General features: G+C 40.6%; 1 long non-coding RNA gene across 3 annotated transcripts in view; it reads left to right on the top strand.

Moving 5' to 3' along the window:
• The window catches only part of LOC309653658, a 51,036-nt gene that overhangs the window by 3,319 nt on the left and 24,474 nt on the right, over positions 1 to 23,243 (top strand). For 2 of the 3 annotated variants that reach the window (XR_014259342.1, XR_014259343.1), the window contains exons 2-3: positions 5,869 to 5,972; positions 10,014 to 11,888. This is a non-coding gene — a long non-coding RNA (uncharacterized lncRNA). The remainder of the gene's footprint in view (positions 1 to 5,868; positions 5,973 to 10,013; positions 11,889 to 23,243) is intronic. The other variant, XR_014259344.1, reaches the window with a different exon arrangement.

Below are 23,243 nucleotides of genomic sequence, written 5' to 3'. Positions count from 1 at the left end.
TAATTTTTTCCCCAGCCTACCCCACAGGGTCCTATAGCCATCAACAAGAGTGACTGTGCATTGGGGGAAAGGAAATAACCAGACTTTTGGGGCTTAGTAGACAGTGGGTTTGACCTAATTCATGGAAACCCAAAATATCACTGTATCTACCTATCAGAGTAGGGGCTTGTGAAGGTCAAATTATCAGTGGAATTTTAGCTCAGGTTCATCTTATGTTAGGCCCAGTGGGTCTCTGAACACATCCTGTGGTTATTTCCCCAGTTCCAGAATGCATAAAAAATGGACATGCTCAGCAGCTGGCAGGATCCCCACAATGGTCCCCTGACCTGTAGAGTGAAGGCTGTTACTGTAGGAAAGGACAAATAGAAGCCACTAGAACTGTTGCTACCTATAAAAATGTAAACCAAAACAATACCACATTTTTGGAGGGATTGCAAAGATTAGTACCACTATCAAGAACTTGAAAGTTGCAAAGGTTGTGATATGCATCACATCCCTTTTCAACTCACCTATTTGGCATGTGCAGAAGACAGATGGATCTTGGAGCATGACTGGATTTTTGTAAATCCGGTTATGTAATGATCCCTGTTGCACTGCTAAACCAGATGTGGTTTCATTGCTTGAGCAAATCAACACATTTCCCAGTACCTGGTGTGCAGCTATTGATCTGGCAAATGCTTTTTCCTTTATATGTGTTGAAAAAGACCACCGGAAGGAGTCAACTGGCAAGGTCAGCAGCACACCTTCACTGTCCCACCACAGGTTATATCAACCCTCCAGCCCTATGTCATGATTTAGTCTGCAGAGACTAAATCCCCTTCCCCTTCCACAGAACATCACACTGGTCTATTACGTTGATGATGATATGCTGATTAGTCCTGGTAGACAGGAAGTACCAATTACTGTACACATATTGGTAAGATATTTGCATGTCAGAGGATGGGAAGTAAATCCCCCCCAATTCAGAGGCCTTCTACCTCAGTGAAATTTCTAGGGGTCCCTTGGAGTTGAGTATATCAAGATATCACTTCTAAGTGAAGGATAAGTTGTTACATCTGGCCCCTCCTACTGTTAAAAAAAAAGAGGCATAACACCAAGTGAGCGAAGAGAAGTCTCTGCAACGGTCCAGGCTGCTGTGCAAGTTACTTTTCCACTTGGGTCATATGATTCAGTTGACCCAGTGATGCTTGAAGTGGCAGATAGAGATATTTGGAGTCTTTGGCAAGTACATATAAGTGAATCACAATGCAAACCTTTAGGATTTTGTAGCAAAGCCCTGCCATCCTGTGAAGATAACTACTCTCCTTGTGAGAAACAAGTTTTGGCTTGCTGACGGACCTTAGCAGAAATGAATACTTACCCATGGGCCAGGTTACAATGCGACCTGAGCTCAGTGATCAATCATACTGATGGTATGTAACCTTGATATGATCGGATGCAAAGGGCACCGCACCTCTGTGATCTTCCAAACACCCATAACCCCAGTCTAATGAGAGGAACACCAGACAAATTGCAAACTCCATTAGAGGGGCATCCTAAAAATTACTTCACCAGTTCTCTTCAAAACTGTCAAGGCCACCAAAAACAAGAAAAGTCTGAGAAACTATCACTCAAGAGGAGCCTAAGGAGACATGACAGCTAAATGTAATGTGGTATTCTGGATGGGGTCCTGGAACAGAAAAAGACATTAGGTTAAACAAAAGAAGTATGAATAAACTATGGACTTTAGTTAACAATAATGGATCAAAATTGGCTCATTAAGTAATAAATATACCATACTAATGTAAGATATTAGTAATAGGAGAAATTGGGTACAGGGTATATAGGAGCTCTGTACTATCATATCCATTTTTCTATAAATCTAAAACTATTCCCCCCCAAAGTCTATTATATTAGAAAGAAATCAAACTCAAATCACCATGTCACAAAATGATAAACCAAGACTTTCCAAAATAAGGAAGAATGTCAAATCATGTTCTTATTTTGTACTTCAATAGAAAGATTTAAATTTAATTATTTCATCCTTAATCCTTTAAAATTGCTATTGTGTATGTGTTTTATAGTATACATAGTACATAAACACAGAGGTATGTGTGTGTATTTTTAATGTATATGTGCATATTGGGAATGTCCAAAAATTTTTTAACCAGCATTACAGAACTAAATTATTAGAGAACAAGTGTGTAAACTAAATAAGTCACAAACTAAATCAGAGTTTCTAAGAGGGAGTTGTGAAACATAAGCCCATGGACTGTGATATAATTACAGTTAGCCTATTGTTATGTCAAGATGAATAAAAAATAGCAGAAAAATCTATAAGCCTAAGTAAAAGCCTATATAATAACATTGCTAGAGACAATTCCAGTTAGTTTCCAGCTTCTTCTTAGAATCAAACATTCCTAAATTAGATAACTAAAAGTAAAATTGTGATATAATAATGTGTAAGTCCTTAGACTTGGTAACATATTTTGAACCATCTCAAACTGATATTACTTCTTCAATGGTCTTGCCTAGAATAGTTAATGCATGAAAGATTCTGAGCTCCTTTTCTTTGAATACTTCAGCCCTTATTTACAGTAACTGTTCATGAAGAATACTACTGAGCCATTACAGTTTTTATTTGTTGGAATGATTGATTTTTTAAATTCTCTATAAGGAACTTAGTACAAGTTGGATGCATATCTCCCTCTTCAATACCAAAAACTCGTATTTTACAGCAAAGTTAAAACACCCTATATTTTTACTCTATGGAATTTCCCAATGTCACAGCTATAAAAAATAGACTACAAGTGTATTCCGTACATCAGTTTCTAAAGTAGTCACAGGTACTTTTTAGTTTATTCTAGTTTCACAGGTTCATGTACTATACTCATGCTTGGCAGGAAGTATCACTAGTTTCACTTAAAAATTAACTACTCTAGGAATACCTGTGTATTTATTTGAAAGACACCCCCCCCCCTTTTCAGCATGTCTCTTGATTGTAGAATGCTCATTATTTTTAAATAGGACTTTGGGGGTGGGAGCTACTATGTCTTTGCAGTTCTGAGACTAGAAGAAATAACTTTACAGGGAAAAAATTAGAAATAGTTCATTAAAAAATATCTTGCACTAGTAATAGTTTACCTAAAAACCCCCAAAATTGTCCACAAGAGTTTTTCTTGGGAGAAGTGTGTCATAATGAAATTTTATCATGAAATTCAAACCATTTCATACATAAGGAGACGACAGAGGATGATGTTATAAAAAGACTTGGAATTCTGGAAAATATTAAATGAGTCTTTTGCCTCCAGCTAAACAGAATTTCATCCTAAACAAATAATTCAGGCAGCTGATTATCTTAAATTATTTGAAGAGCTTCTAAAATGGAATTCCATACCCTTAGTGCCTTAATATCTGCTATGGACTGAATCATGGCCCCTCCAAATTTATATGTTGAAACCCTAACCCCCAATGTAACTATATTTGGTGATATGAGTTGAATATTTGTGTCCTCCCAAAATTCATGTGTTGAAACCCTATACTCAAATGCGGTGGTATTAGGAGGTGGGGCCATTGGGAGGTAATTAGGATCAAATGAGTCAGGAGGGTGGAGTCCTCATGAATGAGATTAGTACCTTATAAGAGTCACAAGAGTATCTGGTCTTGCATTTAGGTCTTTAATCCATTTTGAGTTATTTTTGTGTATGGTGTTAGAGAATGTTCTGATTTCATTCTTTTACATGTAGCTGTCCAGTTTTCCCAGCACCATTTATTGAAGAGACTGTCTTTCCTCCATTGTATATTCTTGCCTCCGTTGTCATAGATTAATTGACCATAAGTGCATGGATTTATTTCTGGGCTTTCTATCCTATTCCATTGATCTATGTGTCTGTTTTTTTGTACCATACTGTTTTGATTACTGTAGCTTTAGAGTATAGTCTGAAGTCAGGGCACGTGATTCCTCCAGCTCTGTTCTTCTTTCTCAAGATTGTTTTGGCTCTTTAGTTTCTTTTCTGTTTCCACACACAGTTAAAATTTTTTTGTTCCAGTTATGTGAAAAACGCCATTGGTAAATTGATAGGGTTTGCATTGAACCTTTAGATTACTTTGGGTAGTATGGTCATTTCAACAATATTGATTCTTCCAATCCAAGAACACGGTATATCTTTCCATCTGTTTGTGTCATCTTCATCGTATAGTTTTTGGAGTACAGGAACTGCTAGAGGAAAATATAAGCATAACACTCTTTGACATAAATCGCAGCAATATATTTTTGGGTCTGTCTCCTAGAGTAATGGAAACAAAACCAAAAATAAACAAATGGGACCTAATTAAACTTAAAAGCTTTTTCACAGCAAAGGAAATCATAAACAAAATGAAAAGACAACCTACAGACTGGGAGAAAATATTTGGAAATGATGCAACCAACAAGCGATTGAGCTCCAAAATATACAAACAGCTCATACAGCTCAATATCAAAAAACAAACAACCCAATCAAAAAATGGGCAGAAGGGACTTCCCTAGTGATGCAGTGGTTAAGAATCTGCCTGCCAGTGCAGGGGACATGGGTTCAAGCCCTGGTCCAGGAAGATCCCACATGCCGCGGAGCAACTAAGACCATGTACCACAACTACTGAACCTGTACTCTAGAGCCTGTGAGCCACAACTACTGAACCCGAGTGCCACAAATACTGAAGCCTGCACACCTAGAGCCGTGCTCTGCAACAAGAGAAGCCACCACAATGAGGAGCACATGCACTGCAATGAAGAGTAGCCCCCACTCGCCTCAACTAGAGAAAGCCCACACACGGCAACGAAGACCCAACACAGCCAAAACTAAATAAATAAAAATAAATAAATCTATTTTAAAAAATGGGCAGAAGACCTAAACAGACATTTATCCAAAGAAGACATACAGATGGCCAGCAGGCACATGAAAAGATGCTCAACATCGCTAATAATTAGAGGAATGCAAATCAAAACTGCAGTGAGGTATTACCTCACACCAGTCAGAATGGCCATCATCAAAAAGTCTACAAATAATAAATGCTGGAGAGGGTGTGGACAAAAGGGAACCCTTGTGCACTGTTGGTAGGAATAAACTACTGCAGCCACTGTGGAGAACAGTATGGAAGTTCCTTAAAAACTAAAAATAGAGTTACCATGTGATCCAGCAATCCCACTCCTGGGCATATATCTGGAAGAGATGAAAACTCTAAATCAAAAAAATGCATTCACCCCAATGTTCATAGCAGCACTATTTACAATAGCCAAGACATGGAAGCAACCTAAATGTCCAATGACAGATGAATGGATGAAGAAGAGGTAGTATATTTATACAATGGAATACTACTCAGCCATAAAAAAGAATGAAATAATATGGTTTGTAGCAACACGGACCTAGAGATTATCATACTAGGTGAAGTAAGTCAGAGAGAGAAAGACAAATATCCTATGATATCATTTATATATGGAATCTAAAAAATGATACAACTGAACTTATTTACAAAACAGAAATGGATTCACAGACACAGAGAACAGACTTACACTTACCAAAGGGGAAAGGAGAGGGGATGGATAAATTAGGAATTTGGGATTAAAAGATACACACTACTATATATAGAATACATAAACAACAAGGACTACTGTATAGCACAGGGAACTATATTCAATATCTTGTAGTAACCTATAATGGAAAATAATCTGAAAAAGAATATATATATATATACACATATATATATATAACTGAATCACTGCTGTACACCTGAAACATTGTAAGTTGATTATATTTCAGTAAAAAATTATAAATACCAAAAATAAATTACATTTATTAATTTTTTAAAAAAGAGTCACAAGTAAGTTTGCTCTTCCTCTCTGCTCTCTGCCAGGTGCAGATATAAGGAGAAGTCAGCAGTCTACAAATCAGAAAACTTTCCTTACCAGAACTCAACCGTACTGGCACCCTGCTCTTGAACTTCCAGTCTCCAGAACTGTAAGAAATAAATTTCTGTTGTTTAAGCCATCCAGTGTATGGTAGTTTGTTACAGCAGCTTGAATTCACTAAGACATTTAGAGATAGGACCTGTGAGGAGGTGATGAAGGTTAAATGAGGTCATAAAGGTGGGGCCCTAATCTGACAGGGTTGGTGTCCTTATAAGAAAAGGAAGAGACACCAGACTTCTCTCTCTACCATGGAGGACACAGAAGGCAGCCATCTGAGAGCCAGGAAGAAAGCTCTCAGCAGAAACCAAATCAGGTAGCACCTTGATCTTGTACTTCCCAATCTCCGGAACTGTGAGAAAATAAATTTCTGTTGTTTAAGCCACCCAGTCTATGGTATTTTGTCATGGCAGCCCAAGCCAACTAAGACAGTATCATAGAGTACTTCTTTATACTTACCTTTTAGGACAAGCATCTGGGTTCCTTTGGAAAGGAAGCCCAACATTCATACTGTACACTGGAATTTAGAAAGAGCTAGAGGGACAAATTGTAGAAGTTTCCTAAGAAAATAGAGGTAAGGAAGAGATTCTTAGTCATTTCTGTGCCCTAACATAGGAAATCTTCACCTCCTAGAGTAATCTGATGTTAGGTTGATGATTTTCATATAACCTCATCTTGTCTCCATCAAAGTCAGAGGAGAAAACATCACCCTACTATTACCAAAAACTCTCTACTTGCAATAAGGTAGGTTGTCAACCATACTTGGTATGACTTAAAAAAGTCATACCAGGATATTGCTGACAAAGTAACAGGGGCTTTCTAGATCTTTTGCTAATCATTGTCTCATGAATTTTTTCTTTTTACTTGCTCCAGAATTTTAGAGGATAGTTGACTAGGTCTTCTCCAGAAGATAAGGCGGCATAATTTCATTATCATTGCATCATTTTCCAAAGACCCTGGCAGCTAGAATTCACCTTAAAATAATGATCTTCAAAGTGGGGTACCTCTATCTCTTGAGGTACACCAGGGCCACTTCATACAGCTGTGCAGCATAGGCCCTGGGGTGAAAGATACCTTTCACAGCTGTACGAGGGCATGGATAGGACTATTTTCCTTTCTGACCACTTCGCTTATGTTCACCATATTCTTACTTTACAAAAACAAAAGACTGCTCTCTTATCCATCCCAAATCTTACTACAGTGTGTCTCTCAAGGGCTGTGTTGCCCAATACAATAGTCACTAGTCACATGTGGATATTGAGCACCTGAAGTGTAGCTGGTATGAATTAAGATTTGCTGCTTGTATAAAATACTACAAGGAATAGTACCAAAAAAAAAAAAATGTAAAACTACCTCATTTTTAACTTTTTATATTGACTGAATGTTGAAATGATTATATTTTGGAAATATTGCATTACATATAACATTAATTTCACCTGCTTCTTTTTGCTTTTCAAACAAATTTTAAATTACATATATGGCTCACATTGTATTTCTAATGGATGGCACTTCTGCTTCCAGAGAAGTCTCCAAAATAAGGCATCAAAAATTTGCATTCAGGCTTTGTGTCTTTCCTTTTCTTCTCTTTAAGAGTGGGTATTTTGGTATTCAGTGGAGCAGTTTGGCCAATATGTTCATTCAGATATAATGTAGAGTGTGGTTATAAGAGTGATGATAATTTTACTCAAAGAAAGCATTGCTCCTGAGGGAGAGTGTTGAGAGAACCAAGCAGAGTATAGGTAAGAAACATTGGTAGCATCTTAGGTCATCCAGGTGACATGCAAGGCTCTCTGCCTTACTTAGCACTCTTCCTTAGAATTAGTGTTTATAAGTGAGATGATTGTCCTATAGTAGTCCCAGATTGACTGTAAAGACTGGATAATCAATCCTTTTGTAATTCAGGGGGTTTCTAATTCTTTGCTTTCAACAAATTTGATGGAGAACCTAAAGTTGATGATTTAAAATAACATTTAATGAGAGATTACTGTGAGATACTTTTGGCATGCAATTCAGAAGTTGAAATAATTGAATGACTTTACTATAATAAAACTATTTTCATCTATTTATGAGAACAGTGTCTCTGAGTGCTTATATCTGTAAAACCCCAAAATAGGAATTGAATCTAGATTAAATTGTATCTCTTTCTAACAATAAATAACATTCATCAATAGATTTTGAGAGATGTATCCAATAAAATTTTACTAATTATGTGTAATTATTATCAAAATTTATCATATATGGTTTCAAATTTTAACTACTGATAATTATGATAATAAAACTTTCAGGTAATTTTAATTTTTAATTTTAATTTTAAAAGACTTTCAAACATAAAAATACACTGCATTACATAAAATTCTGGGAATGGAGAATGGAGTGAAAATAATATTTCATTGAGAAAAAGGAATGATGTGAAAGGCAGTCTTTTTTATGAATGATAGTGAATTTCTAATAAATATGTTATTTTGATGGTACTGGAAACATAAGAGTCATGTGATGATTTTATTTTAAAATGTCAACATTTATAGTATAATGGAAATGACATTCTTTAAAACTACATTTCTAATGGAAAATTTTAGATGTCAACTTTCAAAAGTGGAAACAGTTTCACAGTTTTTCAAAACTCTTCTAGGGACAAAGTGAGCAAAAAGATTCAGATGACTGCCTCAGATGGCAGCTAGTCAAAACCATCTCATCTGATAGATGTAGCAGCTGAGGACCACAGGTTCTGTTCCTGAACCAGAACCCAAAGCCACATTTAGTCACTGGCTCCGCAACTCCATCCCATCTCCTACGCAAAGAGGGCACACGGGGTTCTGAGAGAAAGTCCATGTTTATTAATGACAAGGTACCTCTAAGTAAGAGGTCATCTCTTAAATGTATTTGAGTTTAGAGCTGTCTGACATCTGTGGTAGCCTGTCACCACCAGTCTCATCAGGATTCTTTCTAAGGCAATCATTTAGAAATATGAGGTGTCCATACATCTATCTCAGCAAGTTGGGTTGTGATTTATCTAACAACTGACTTCCCTAACAAAGCTGGAAGCAGCTTAGGGGGAGTAGATATTCATTGTTTTAGTTGGCTTGGGCTGGGCTGCCGTAACAAAATACCATACACTGGGTGGTTTAAACAACAGAAATTAATTTTCTCCCAGTTCTGGAGCTGAAAGTGAGATAGGGTGCCAGCATGGTCAGGTTCTGTTGAGAGTTCTGTTCCTGGCTTGCAGACAGCTGCCTTCTTGCTGCATGTGCCTGCCGAGAGAAAGCAAGATCTGGATCTGGTCTCTCTTCCTATCCTTAAGGACGTAATCCTATTGGATCAGGACCCTACCCTTATAACCTCATTTAACTTTACTTCCACAAAGCCCCTACCTCCAAATATGTCATATTAGGGGCTAGGGCTTCAACATACGAATTTTAGTTGGACACAAACATTCAGTTCCCAACAGTCATAAATCTTTATATACCTTGTTCCTAACCCAACGGATGGTACTAGTGAGCATTAATAAATTTCTGCTGAATAAATTCATATTAATTCCTTATATCAGTGTCATAGTGGCAATGTAGTACAGCAAAGAGAAAACTAGCTCTATGACCTTGGGCAAGTCATATAACATCTCTGAGCCTCAGCTTCTTCAGATGTAAAGTCTAGATAGCAACTCTTATCTTATAAATATGTTATGAGGCTTAGAAGGGAGGTGTGTCAAGGGTATGGAATCGTATGTGTGAAATAATAGCTCTATATAATACTTCTGCTTAACATTTTATAGTTTGTGAAGCACTGCTGTATACCTCATTCTACTGAATGAAGACCTGAATGCCTCAGACACTTCTAGCACCAAGCTTCATGATCTTTAAGGTCTTGGATGAACTGGTATAGTGAAAAGAAAATAAGGTAACCTTGGACTTCACTAGGTCATAATTTCTGTGTTATGCAATGAAGTAATTCACTGCATTGGTCTAACTCTCGGGGTGATCAAGAGGGCAGGTTAATAAATCTTCCCGGCAGGGAGAGGAAAATATTAGGTGTTTTAATGTCTATTCTTTTGCAAAATTAATCAGTTACTTGCTATTTCCTTAAATAAATTATTTTTCAGAATACTTATAGCCAAAGTTTTGTAAGTCCAATCACGGACACTAGATGGCACCATAAGAACCTCACCTGCACCAATTCCTGACAGTCCAACAGCTCTTTCTCACAATTTACAGCCTGAAGATTTTTAACATAGAGTCTGGGGTGAAGAAAACTTAGAGAAAAGTTCTTTCATTTCTATGTAGAGACTATAAGTTTTCTCTCTAAGAGGTTGATCTCCTACTGTGAATAGTACGCAGAGGATCAGGACTCTCATGGGAAACTACAGACAGCGTGGATCAAGTCAGGAGACGTGGTCTGCGTCCCAGTGCCGATGCTTCGCAGCTGGTTTTCGCGGAGAAGGTCTATTTCCTGCCCCGTATGCATCTCATGGGATTGCTGGGAGGACCATGCAGAGTCATGGATGAGAACTGCCACGTGCTACAGTTAAAAACCAGGGTTCTTTCTACCTCTGCAGCCCCTCTTCCCGGGAGGCTCGTGCCTTGCACCAGCTCCGGGCCTCTGCTACCCGGGCCCCTGCCTGCTCTGTTTTCAACCACAAGCTCACTCCTCAAGCATCTGTAAAGGACTCTGACATCAGATCTGTTTTTCAACTTTCACTCAAGCAGCTGGAACTCACGCTTCTTCGTGTCCTCCACACCAGTGGTGTTCAGCTTCTCTTCAGTAGTCCTGTGGCTACTCGTCATCACCTGGAAGTGAACCCCGTAAAACCGTCAGCTTCACCTCCCATTGTTCCACAAGTCATCCCTCCTTTCCCCTCCCCACCTGCTCATCCCTTTCACTGCGATTCCAGCTCCTCCGCGTCTTCCTTCTCTCCCTGTTCATCAGCCCCCGCTTCTCTGCGCATAGAGCCCCTCTTTCTCTTCTCGCCTAGGCTCTTTAGTCTCCCACCAGCACCTACGCCTCCCTCACCCCAGTCCTCCGAGGCCTCCAGCCCTCAGGCCGCCACGGGACCAGTGCAGCCCTTGGTTTGAGGCAGGGCAGAGCGCCAAGTGGAAGAGCACAGGCGTAGAATTGTTTTATTGCTCTGACAGTAAACAGCTGCGTAAGTAACTCTGCCCACATTACTGACCCCTCTGAGCATCGGCGGTGGGTATTTTCGGGGGATGAAGACATCTACCCACAGGAGAATTAAGGGAGTTAGTAGGTAAGAAGAGATGTCCTAAAACATATTTTTATGCCTTTATCTTTTGCCTCTTCCACATATGTGACCTCCCCCTGCGATCCAGAGGTCCTTCTCTGGAGGGCAAGTGGATGAATAGGTAGGCTAGGATTATTAGAGTAAAACACAAATGAGAGGCAGGGTGTAGTTTACTTCTAAAACAGGTAACTGAGATATAAAACTAAAGGCCTGAAGAAAGTAGGGCCTAGAGATTATGCCAAAGTATACTTTGGAAACAAAACAGGGGAGAACCAGGTATACCTGCCTTCCGTTCCCCACCACAAGCAGAAAGGATCATGGGGACCACGGAGGAGGGGCCTCAAAGGAAACGGGCAGGGAGGGCGGAGGAGCTGGGTTGTCCCTGTATGGTCAGCCCCCCACGATGGCGGCTCCCTTGCTCGCTGTGCGTCCCCTGCCTGACCAGTCCCTGCCTCACCGACCCCTACTCACCTGACTGACCTTCCCTCCTCAGTACATGGCTGCATGCTCGCCCCGGCCCAGCTGGGAACGCTCATTAGATCAGAACGTCCGCACCTTGCTGGCTCATCAAAGGGGCGGTGAGGGGCAGGCTCCCATGCTGGTTTCCCTGGTAACCGATGAGCCACGCTGACGTCAATTCCCCCTGTAACTGGTAACCTCCCTCTCCCCGTGGTAGTGAAGACGGCCGCTGTCTGCCCCACAGGGTGGGGAGTCACGCCCGGACCTCGCTTCCCACAGGTAAGATCCTCCTATCCATGAACACCATTGATGTCTCCGTCACTGATTCTGGGGTCCTTCTACGGTCTTCAAGCTGGGCAAACACTGGGCTTACAAGCCTGCGGGGTGCAGCCCAACAGTCCCTTTTCAAGAGTCCTACACTCACCTAATCAGGAAACCTAGGTGGGTCCCTTAACCCCCAGAAGCAGGGATGTGGAAAGAAAATCCACAGCATATATATAGTCATTTAGCCCTCGAAACAACTCCACAAAACCACTGTTACCCACGTAAAACAACACCACAAGACTATTATTGGCCCCATTTTACTGAATAGGAAAGTGACAGGATTTTGACTCAGGCCAGCTGACTTCAAAGGCCGTGCCCTTAACCATCACCCTACACAGCCTTTCAGTAAACATCAGTTCCCTACACCCACCCCAACCCCACCTCTACTCAATGCCAGGGTTAGGAAGCTGAGTTAGGAAAGGTAGGCTGCCGTGTGTTTCATGCTGTTACGGTTTAAGGTCTAAACTCAGCTGGGCCTTCGGTTCTGCTTCATCTCCTGTTGTTTGTGCTTCGTCGGCTCCCTTCACCAGGCCCTGCAATGGGCCTAAACCCTCCACCTTCCCTGCCCCGCTCACCTCCAGCAGTAAACTCACCTGTGATTCATAGACAAAATCAGTGCCGTTAGGGGTGGACTCTTGCAGCTTCCCTCCTTCCCTCAACTAACTTATCTTCAAGGGAAGCCTCTCCTCCTATCCAACCAGTTTTCGAAGGAGAGGTTCCTCTCTCTCTCCTCTTTCAGACCGCTCCCTCCTTTGCTCTTGCACCCCCTCCAGGAGTTCTCTCAGGTGTCTCTTTTTCCAGTATGTTCAGCCTTCCCCCTCTCTGCTGGGTCCTTTCAGCATATAAACAAGGTAAGGTCTTTCCTCTCCTTCATGTCATTTCCATCCATAATTGTCCTAGATGTCAGAAATTTCCAAGCACCAGTCCCTGAACTCTTCCTAAGTAGTGATGAAATCTCACTAATTCATGATAAAAAGTTGAGCAAATAAGGATAATATAGGGAGTTTCTCATTAAACTAAAGTAATTCAATTTAAATGATTTTTTGTTCTGAAATTATGACTTTTTTTAAAATGTTCTGTTATTCTTTGTATAGGAGGCCCTCTGCATCTGTGGGTTCCATGTCCTCGGATACAGAAGGCCGACTGTACCACACCATTTAATACAAGGGACTTGAGCACCCGTAGAGCTTGATATCCTTTGGGGGTCCTGGAACAGATCCCCCAAGGATCCCCAGGGATGACTGTATGCCCCCTATCAGAAGTGTGAAGACTTCACTTGAGCAACGAACAACCCTCTTTGCTGTAAGACGTTGAGATTTGGGGCTTCTTTTTTACTGTGCATAACCTAGCCAAGAAGTCCTCAAACTCTTTGGTCTCTGAACATCTCTACACTCTTTACACTCTTAAAAACTATTAAGGACCTGTATTGACTGTGTTTCTTTACTTTCTGTCTTCTCAATGCTCTGGCAGCTGGGACCTTGCTAGTGCAGGAGAGACTGCTCCTTTGAGGACTAGCTAATTCCTAGAGATGACAAACTCCCCCCTTGTGAATATACCTTTCATGTGCAAGCTAACCAATCCAAAACCATACCCCTCCGCCCCCATTACCACCCCCTTTACCCAGCTCTCACAGGGCTCTTATACTTTGGGCCAATACAGCGATATGTTGTTTTACTGCACTTCACAGATACTGCATTTTTTACAGATTGAAGACTTGTGAAAAACCTGCATTGAGCAAGTCTATTGGTGCCATTTTTCCAGCAGCATTAGTTTTTAATTAAGATATGTACATTGTTTTCTTAGACATAATGCTATTGTACACTTAATAGACTACAGCATAGTGTAAACATAATGTTTATATGTACTGGAAACCAAAAAATTCGTGTGACTTGCCTTATTGCCCCATTTGCTTTATTGCAATAGTCTGGAACCAAACCAGCAGTATCTCCGAGGTATGCCTGTGCTCACCTGTCCTGGTCACCTCAGGGCCAGATCCAGGAAACCCTAGGACAGCCCCTACACCTAAGAGCCTGCTGAAATTATTCAAACTAGCCAACCCTAAACCTGCTTACCCTGCCTTGCCTGTTCCTTTCTGCGAAAACCACAATAAGGCTCTCACCCATGCTTTCCCCTCACTCCTTCAACCTTCTGACTGACTAGTGCTTCCCGGGTGGCCCTGTGCGGCCCTGTGTGACATGGCAGGCCTCCTACTCTTGGGAACAGACTTCCCTTTAGTGACAGTCATCTCCTGGTCTATTGACCTAACCATACCTAAGTAATAATAAAGCCAACATTTTAAAACAGGACCTCAGTGGGCTTTTGTTTATGTGGGTTCTATATATTGATATTTACTGTTTTAGATATTAAAACTGAGAAATTTTAAAAATATGTAAATGAATCCATTATACATTAGCATAGTAATATCTTAATGAAAAATATATTTTCTAGAACAAAAAAATAGCTGTGAGAAGAGTAGCACTGTTTCAGTTTTTACAAATCTCTTTAATGTCTGGCTAAGCAGAATAAAGCTGGATTTTGGGGTCTGCTTCTGCATTCAAAGAGCTGCAGTATCACATTCTGGAAAACTCCACAATACACTCATAAGAGATTGAGAATGAAAAAGGCAAATAACATTTTAGCATTTAATCATTGATTTTGAAACTGACCTCATAGACCCACGGAAAATGTCCCCAGACCACACTTCGAGAATGCTAACCTACACAATATTGACTAATACAAACAAGTTTTTTAGAATTTAATTTTTTTCCAGTTGTATTGAGATATAAATGACATAGAGTACTGTATAAGTTTAGGTGTCCAGCATAGTGATTTGACTTACATACATCATGAAATGATTATCATGGTAAGTTTAATGAGTATCCATCATCTCATATAAACACAAAATTAAAGAAATAGGGAAAAAAACATTTTTTTCCTTATGATGAGAACTCTTAGGATTACTCTCTTAACAACTTTGATATGTATAGTACAGCAGTGTTAATTATCTTTATCACGTTGTACATTACATCTCTAGTACTTATTTATCTTAGGACTGGAAGTTTTGTAACTTTTGACTGCCTTCACCCAATACCCCACCCACACCCGTGCCTCTAGTAACCACAAATCTGATCTCTTTTTCCATGAGTCTGTTTGTTTGCTTTTGAAGTATAATTGACCTACAACACTATGTTAATTCCTGATATATAACATAGTGAATCAATATTTCTATACATTTCAAATTGATCACCACGATAAGTCTAGTTACCATCTGTCACCATACAAAGATATTACATAATTGTTTACTATTTTCCCCACACTGTACATTTCATACCCATGACTCATTTATTTTGTAACTAGAAATGTGTACCTCAGTCCCCCTCACCTATGTCTTATCTCCCCCTCAACTCCTCCCCTTGGCAATGACATGTTTGTTCTCTGTATCTATGACTCTGTTATGTTTGTTCATTTGTTTTGTTTTTTAGATTCCACATGTAAGTGATATCATAATTTGTCTTTCTCTGACTTATTTCACTTAGCATAATACCCTCTAGACCATCCATGTTATCACAAATGGCAAGGTTTCATTCTTTTTATGGCTGAGTAATATTCCACTGTGTGTGTGTGTGTGTGTGTGTGTGTGTGTGTGTGTGTGTGTATGTGTGTATCCATTCATCTGTTGATGGGCACTTAGGTTGCTTCCATATCTTAGCTATTGTAAATGATGCTGCTATGAACATAGGGTTGCATATATCTTTTCTAATTACTGTTTTTATTTGCTTTGGATAAATATCCAGAAGTGGAATTACTGGATCATATGGTAGTTCTATTTTTAATTTTTTGAGCAATTTCCATAATGTTTTCCATAGTGGCTACACCAATTTACATTCCTACCAACAGTGCACAAGGGTTCTTTTTTCCAATCCTTGCCAATACTTGTTACTTGTTGTCTTTCTGATAATAGTCATTCTGACAGATATAAAGGGGATATTTCATTGTGATTTTGGTTTGCATTTCCCTGATGATTAGTGATGTTGAGCATCTTTTCATGTGTCTGTTGGCCATCTGCATATTTTCTTTGGAAAAATGTCTATTCAGATCCTCTGTCCATTTTTTAATTGGGTTGTTTTTTTGATGTTGAGTTGTATGAATTCTTTGTATATTTTGGATATCAACCCCTTATCAGCTACAGTAAGTCCCCTGCTTACAAACAAGTTCCTTTCTGAGAGTGCATTCATAAGCCCAATTTGTTCGTAAGTCCAGCAAAATTAGCCTAGGTACCCAACTAACACAATCGGCTATATAGTACTGTACTATAATAGGTTTATAGTACCTTTCACACAAATAATACATAAAAAACAAACAAAAAAAATAAAGAAAACATTTTTAATCTTACAGTATGTTTCCTTGAAAAGTACAGTAGTACAGTACAACAGCTGGCATCGAGGGAACAGGCAAGAAGAGTTACTGACTGGAAGAGGGGGAGGAGGTGGGAGAGGGTAGAGCTGAAGGATCGTCAGCAGTAGAAGACTGAGGGCAAGCTGCAGTTTCACTCATGCCTGATGTTGATGGAACGCACATTCACACCTTTGAAAGTTCAAAACTTGAAGGCTTGTATGTAGGGGACTTACTGTATGTCATTTGCAAGTATCTTCTCCCATTTAGTAGGCGGCCTTTTCATTTAGTTGATAGTTTCCTTATGTGAAAAGTTTTTAATTTGATGTAGTCCCATTTGTTTATTTTTGCTTTTGTTTCCCTTGCCTGTGGAGACATATTCAAAAACAATATTACTAAGACCAATGTCAAAGAGTATACTTCTTACTTTTTCTTTTAGAAGTTTTTTTTTTTTTAAAGTTATACACTTTATTTATTTATTTATTTATTTATGGCTGTGTTGGGTCTTCGTTTCTGTGCGAGGGCTTTCTCTAGTTGCGGCAAGTGGGGGCCACTCTTCATCGCGGTGCGTGGGCCTCTCATTATTGCGGCCTCTCCTGTTGCGGAGCACAGGCTCCAGACGCGCAGGCTCAGTAGCTGTGGCCCACGGGCCCAGCCGCTCAGCGGCATGTGGGATCTTCCCAGACCAGGGCCCGAACCCGTGTCCCCTGCATTGGCAGGCAGACTCTCAACCACTGCGCCACCAGGGAAGCCCACTTTTAGAAGTTTTATGGTTACAGGTCTTACATTTATATCTTTAATGCATTTGAGTTTATTTTTGTGCATGGTGTGAGTTGTCCAGTTTGCTTCTTTTGCATGTAACTGACCAATTTTCCCAACACCATTTATTGAAGAAACTGTCTTTTCCCCATTGTATATTCTTTCCTCCTTTGTTGTAGATTAATTGCCCATATAACTGTGGGTTCATTTCTGGGCTGTCTTTTCTTTTCTACTAATTTATATGTCTGTTTTTGTGCCAGTACCATGCTGTTTGGATTACTGGAGCTTTGTAGTGTAGTTTAAAACCAGAGATTGTGATCTCTCCAGCTTTGTTCTTCTTTCTCAATATTGTTTTGGCTATTTGGAGTCTTTTGTGTTTCCAGAAATTTTTTTAAATTATTTGTTCTAGTTCTGTGAAAAATGCCATTAGTATTTTGATAGGGATTGCATTGAATCTGTAGATTGCCTTGGGTAGTATGGTCATTTTTAACAATATTAATTCTCCCAATCCATGAGCATGATATATCTTTCCATCAGTTTGTGTCATCTTCAGTTTCTTCAGTGACAAGTTGGTTGTTTAGTAGCGTATTATTTAGCCTCCACATGTTTATGTCTTTTGCAGTCTTTTTTCTTGAAGTTGATTTCTAGTCTCACAGTGTTGTGGTCAGAAAAGTTGCTTGATAGGATGTCAATCTTTTTAAACTTACTGAGACTTGTTTTGTGGCCTACAATATGACCTATCCTGGAGAACATTACATGGACACTTGAAAAGAATGTGTATTCTGCTGCTTTTGGATGGAATGTTCTATGTATACTTGTTAAGTTCACTTTGTCTAATGTGCTGTTTTAGGTCAGTGTTTCCTTATTGATTTTTTATCTAGATGATCTGTCCATTGATGTAAGCAGGGTTTTAAATTCCCCCATTATTACTGTGTTATTGTCAATTTCTCTTTTTATGTCTGTTAATATTTGGTTTATGTATTTAGGTACTCTTATGTTGGGTGCATATATATTTAAAATTATCATATTTTCTTCTTAGATTGATCCCCTTATCATTCTGTAATGCCCTTCTTTGTCTCTTGTTATGATCTATCTTGTCTGAAATAAGTATTGCTACACCCTGGCTTCCTTTTTGTTTCCATTTGCATGAAATAGCTTTTTTCATTCCCTCACTTTCAGTTCGTGTGTGTCTTTAGATCTCTTGTAGAGAGCATATATTTGCGTCTTGTTTTGTATCTATTCAGCCACTCTTTTATTTTTAAATTTAATTAATTTATTTATTTATTTATGGCTGTGTTGGGTCTTTGTTTCTGTGCGAGGGCTTTCTCTAGTTACGGCAAGTGGGGGCCACTCTTCATCGCGGTGCGCAGGCCTCTCACTTTCGCGGCCTCTCTTGTTGCAGAGCACAGGCTCCAGACACGCAGGCTCAGTAATTGTGGCTCATGGACCTAGTTGCTCCACGGCATGTGGGATCTTCCCAGACCAGGGCTCGAACCTGTGTCCCCTGCATTGGCAGGCAGATTCTCAACCACTGCGCCACCAGGGAAGCCCCACTCTGTCTTTTGATTGGAGCATTTAGTCCATTTACATGTAAAGTGATTATTGATAGGTATGTACTTATTGCAATTTTGTTAATTGTACGGGGGTTATTTTTGTAGTTCTTTTTTGTTCCTTTCTTCTTCTTTTGCTCTCTTTCCTTGTGATTTGATGACTATCTTTAGAGTTATGTTTGGATTTCTTCCCCTTTTTTTGGTGTGTGTATTATTATAGATTTTTGATTTGTGGTTACCATGAGGTTTATATATAGCAATCTATATATTTACCTGATTGTTTTAAGTTGCCAATCTCTCAAGTTCAAACACATTTTTAAAACCTGGGATTTTTACTCCCAGTCCTCATGTTTACTGTTTTTGACATCATGTTTTACATCCTTTTGTTTTGTGTATTCCTTAACTACTTATTGTGGATATAGATGATTTTACTACTTTTGTCTTTTAACGTTCCTACTAGCTTTATAAGTAATTGATTTACTACCACTACTGTACATTTGTCATTACCAATGAGATTTTTCCTTTCATAATTTTCATGTTTCTAGTTGTGGCCTTTTCTTTCCTGCTTAGAGAAGTTCCTTTAACATTTCTTGTAAGGCTGTTTCAAGGTGATGAACTCTTTTAGCTTTTGCTTGTTTGTAAAACTTTTGATCTCCCTTTCAAATCTGAATGATAGCCTTGAGGGGTAGCGTATTCTTGGTCATAGGTTTTTTGTTTCATCACTTTAAATATATCATATCACTCCCTTCTGGCCTGCAGAGTTTCTGCTGAAAAGTCAGTTGATAGTCTTAGGGGAGTTCCCTTGTATGTAATTTGTTGTTTTTTCTCTTGCTATTTTTAATATTCTCTCTTTAATTTCTGCCGTTTTAATTACAATGTATCTTAGTATGGTCCTCTGTCAGTTGATCCTGTTTGGGACTCTGTGATTTCTGGACCCGAACGTCTGTTTCCTTTCCCAGGTTAGGGAAGTTTTCAGCTGTTATGTCTTCAAATATGTTATCTGCCCCTTTCTCTCTCTTCTCCTTCTGGGACCCCTATAATATGAATGTTAGTATGCCTGATATTGTACCAGAGGTCTCTTAAGCTGTCGTCATCTCTTTTTATTCATTTTTCTTTTTTTCTGTTCAGTTCGAGTGATTTCAACTACTCTCTCTTTTAGTTTGTTGATCCATTCCTCTGTATCATCTAATCTACTGTTCATTCTTTCTAGTGTAGTTTTTATTTCACTTATTGTATTCTTAAGCTCCATTTCATCTTTCTTTATTTTTCCTTTTTGTTAAACTTCTCACTGTATTTGTTTATTCTTCTCCCAAGTTCTTCGAGCATCTTTCTGTTTTTTTTTTTTTTTTTTTTTTTGCCTATGCCATGCAGCATGTGGGATCTTAGTTCCCTGACTAGGGATTGAACATGCGCACTTTGCAGTGGAAGTGTGGAGTTTTAACCACTGGACCACCAGGGAAGTCCCTCGAACATCTTTATGATCAGTACTTTTGAACTTTTTATTGTGTTGATTACCTAGCTCCATTTCTCTTAGTTCTTCTTCTGGGGTTTTATCTTATTCCTTTGTTTGGAACATATTTCTCTGTTGCCTCATTTTGCCTAATTCTCTGTTTTTATTTCTATAGGTTGGTTACTTTTCCCAATCTTGATGAGTGGCCATTTGTAGGAGATGTCCTATGCATTTCAGCAGTGCACTCCCCTCTGGTCACCAGAGCTATATGCTCTCGGAGTGCTCCCTATGTAGGCTCTGTGGGCCCATTACTCTGAACTCTTTCTCAGGTAGATTGCCTATCTCCACTTCACTTGGTTCTTCTTCTGAGGTTTTATCTTATTCCTTTGTCTGAAACATAGTCCTCTGTCACCTCATTTTTTCTGAGTTGCTATTTGTATTTTATATATGTGGTAGATTAGTCACGTTTCTCAACCTTGGAGAAGTGGCCTTTTATAGGAGATGTCCTATGCATCCCAGCAGTGCACTCCCATCTCATTACCCAAGCTATATGCTTGGTGGTTCCCCCTAAGAGGGCTGCATGGGTCCTTCTGTTGTGTTAGGCTGACTATGTGGGCGGTCTGGTAGGTTTGGTTGGCCCCTAGTCCAGTTGGTTGCCAGGCCCTGCCTTCTGTGGATGCTGTTGGCTGCTGTTTAGTGGTGCCTGGTTACAAGGCAGCTGGTTGCAGAACCCTAGGTGGCCCCAGGGCTAGTGTTGGCTCAGTGGTGGGCAGAGTCAGGGTCCAAAAGACTGGGGTGGTTGCCCACCCACTTGCAGGTGAAGCCAGATCCTGCAGTTAGTGCCAAACTACTTGCAGGCAGATCTGGTTCCTGGAATCTGGCTGCAGGCCTAGGGATCCCAGAGCTTGTTTCAGATTGTTGGGAGGGGGAAATTTCCTGACACAGTTGTGTATGGGGTCCAGGATGTTCCAGAGATTGCACTGACCTGCTAATGGGCAGGGCCGGGGTTCAGCTGGTTCCAGGGTAGGCTCTGGCTTGCTGCTGGTAGGCTCAGTCTGCAGGCTGTGGGATCATAGTTTTCTGCTGCTGGTGTCTGCCCTCTGAGTGAAGCTGGTCTAGAGGCTAGTGCAGGCTTGCTGGTAGGAAGGCCAGTGCCTGCCCACTGGTGGGTGGAGTTGGATCTTGGCCCACTGGTGGGCAGGGTCATGTCTAAGGGTATTTCTAGAGATGGCTGTGGGCTCAGGAAGTCTTTAGGCAGCCTATCTGCTGATGGTTAGTGCTGTGTCCCCACCCAGTTAGTTATTTGGCCTGAGGTGTCCCAGCACTTGTGCCTATAGGCTGTTGGGTGGGGCCAGGTCTTGGCATTAATGAACCAAGATGGTAGCCACCAACAGCAGTGTTCAGGTGTTTGAGTGTCCCCCAGTATGTCTGCCACCAGTGTCTATGCCCCCAGGGTGAGCCATAGCTGCTCCCTGCCTCTCTAGAAAACTCTCCAAGACCAGCAGGTAGGTCTGGCCCAGGCTTCTATCAAATTACCTAGCCCAGGGTCCCAGTGCATATGGGATTTTGCATGCCCCCTTTAAGAGTGAAGTCTCTATTTCCCCCAGTCCTGTGGGGCTCCTGCAATTAAGCCCCCCTGGCCTTCAAAGCCAAATGCTCTGGGGGCTCCTCTTCCTGGTGCTGAACCTGACACGGGGAGCTTGACATGGGGCTCAGAACTCTCACTTCCATTGAAGAACCTCTGCAATATTATTATTCTCCAGTTTGTGAGTTGCCCACACAGAGGGAATGAGATTTAATTATATCGTGAGTCCACCCCTCCTACCTGTGTCGTTGTGGTTCCTTCTTCTTTTTTTTTAAATTTCTTTGTTTTATGTATTTATTTTTGGCTGCATTGGGTCTTCGTTGCTGTGCACGGGCTTCCTCTAGTCACAGCAAGCAGGGGCTACTCTTCATTGCAGTGTGCGGGCTTCTCATTGCGGTGGCTTCTCTTGTTGTGGAGCACAGGCTCTAGGTGTGCGGGCTTCAGTAGTTGTGGCTCATGGGCTCTAGAGCGCAGGCTCAGTAGTTGTGGCGCACGGGCTTAGTTGCTCCACGGCATCTGGGATCTTCCTGGACCAGGGCTTGGACCTGTGTCCCCTGCACTGGCAGGTGGATTCTTAACCACTGCACCACCAGGGAAGTCCCGTGGTTCCTTCTTTATGTCTTTAATTGTAGAAGATCTTTTCTGGTGGGCTTTTGCATCGATGATTGTTCTGCAGATAGTTGTGATTTTTGTGTGCTTGTGAGAGGAAGTAAGCTCAGGGTTTTTCTATTTTGCCATCTTGGCTGCTCTGTTCTTCCTCATCATAAAAGGCCACCAACCTTATTGGATTAGGGACCCACCCTTATAATCTCATTTAACCTTACTTATCTCCCTAAAGGCCCTGTCTCTAAATACAGTCACATTGGTCATAGGGCTTCAACCTATGAATTTTAGACTGGGGCAGGGGACACAATTCAGCACATAACAGGAGGTGAAAATTGAAAACAGTGAGTGTGAGGGGAAAAATAACCAAGGCAAAGTGATATAATGTGTTACCAGGCTGGCTACCACTTCATACAAAACTTCAAAAAAAGATAAAGAAAAGGCTGGTCATTGCTTGGCACATTGGACTCTTCCAGAAGGGCTGCAAGAAAGAATTCCATCTCAGACTATTCCATGGTAGGAAGATGCTACCTGCCTGACTTGCCACCCCCCATCCCCGCCTCCTATTTCCTGTAAGTCAAGGTTCACCCCCATGGAAAGCTAACTCACCATATTACACGTGTGGTGTCATCAAGCCTTTCAGTGGCCACTCAGGAGGCTAGATTCCATTCTGCATGGTGTAGCATTTCATCCAAACCCAGAAGTTAGGGAGGGAAACAGCATGTGAGACTCCAAGCCTGGACCTTTAACCCAGACTTCAGCCAGTCTGACAAATGCAGCAAAAGTGGTGCTGGAGGGGGCACAGTCTAGGAGTTCAGCCATGTCTTTTGAAGGAAGGAGTCAGTTAAGACAGTCAGAGGTGTCTGATTCAGAACTACTACTGTTCTATCTAAGTACAGAGGTGGCTATCCTAAAGTCACAACATTTCCTGAAAGGAGCACAATCCTGAATGAAGGTCATTGGGAAAGTAT

Source organism: Balaenoptera physalus, assembly GCF_965194825.1.
Source record: "Balaenoptera physalus genome assembly, contig: HAP1_SCAFFOLD_784, whole genome shotgun sequence".
Classification (NCBI taxonomy): domain Eukaryota; kingdom Metazoa; phylum Chordata; class Mammalia; order Artiodactyla; family Balaenopteridae; genus Balaenoptera; species Balaenoptera physalus.
Note: the sequence above shows the minus strand (reverse complement) of the source record. Positions and strands in the feature narration are given on the sequence as shown.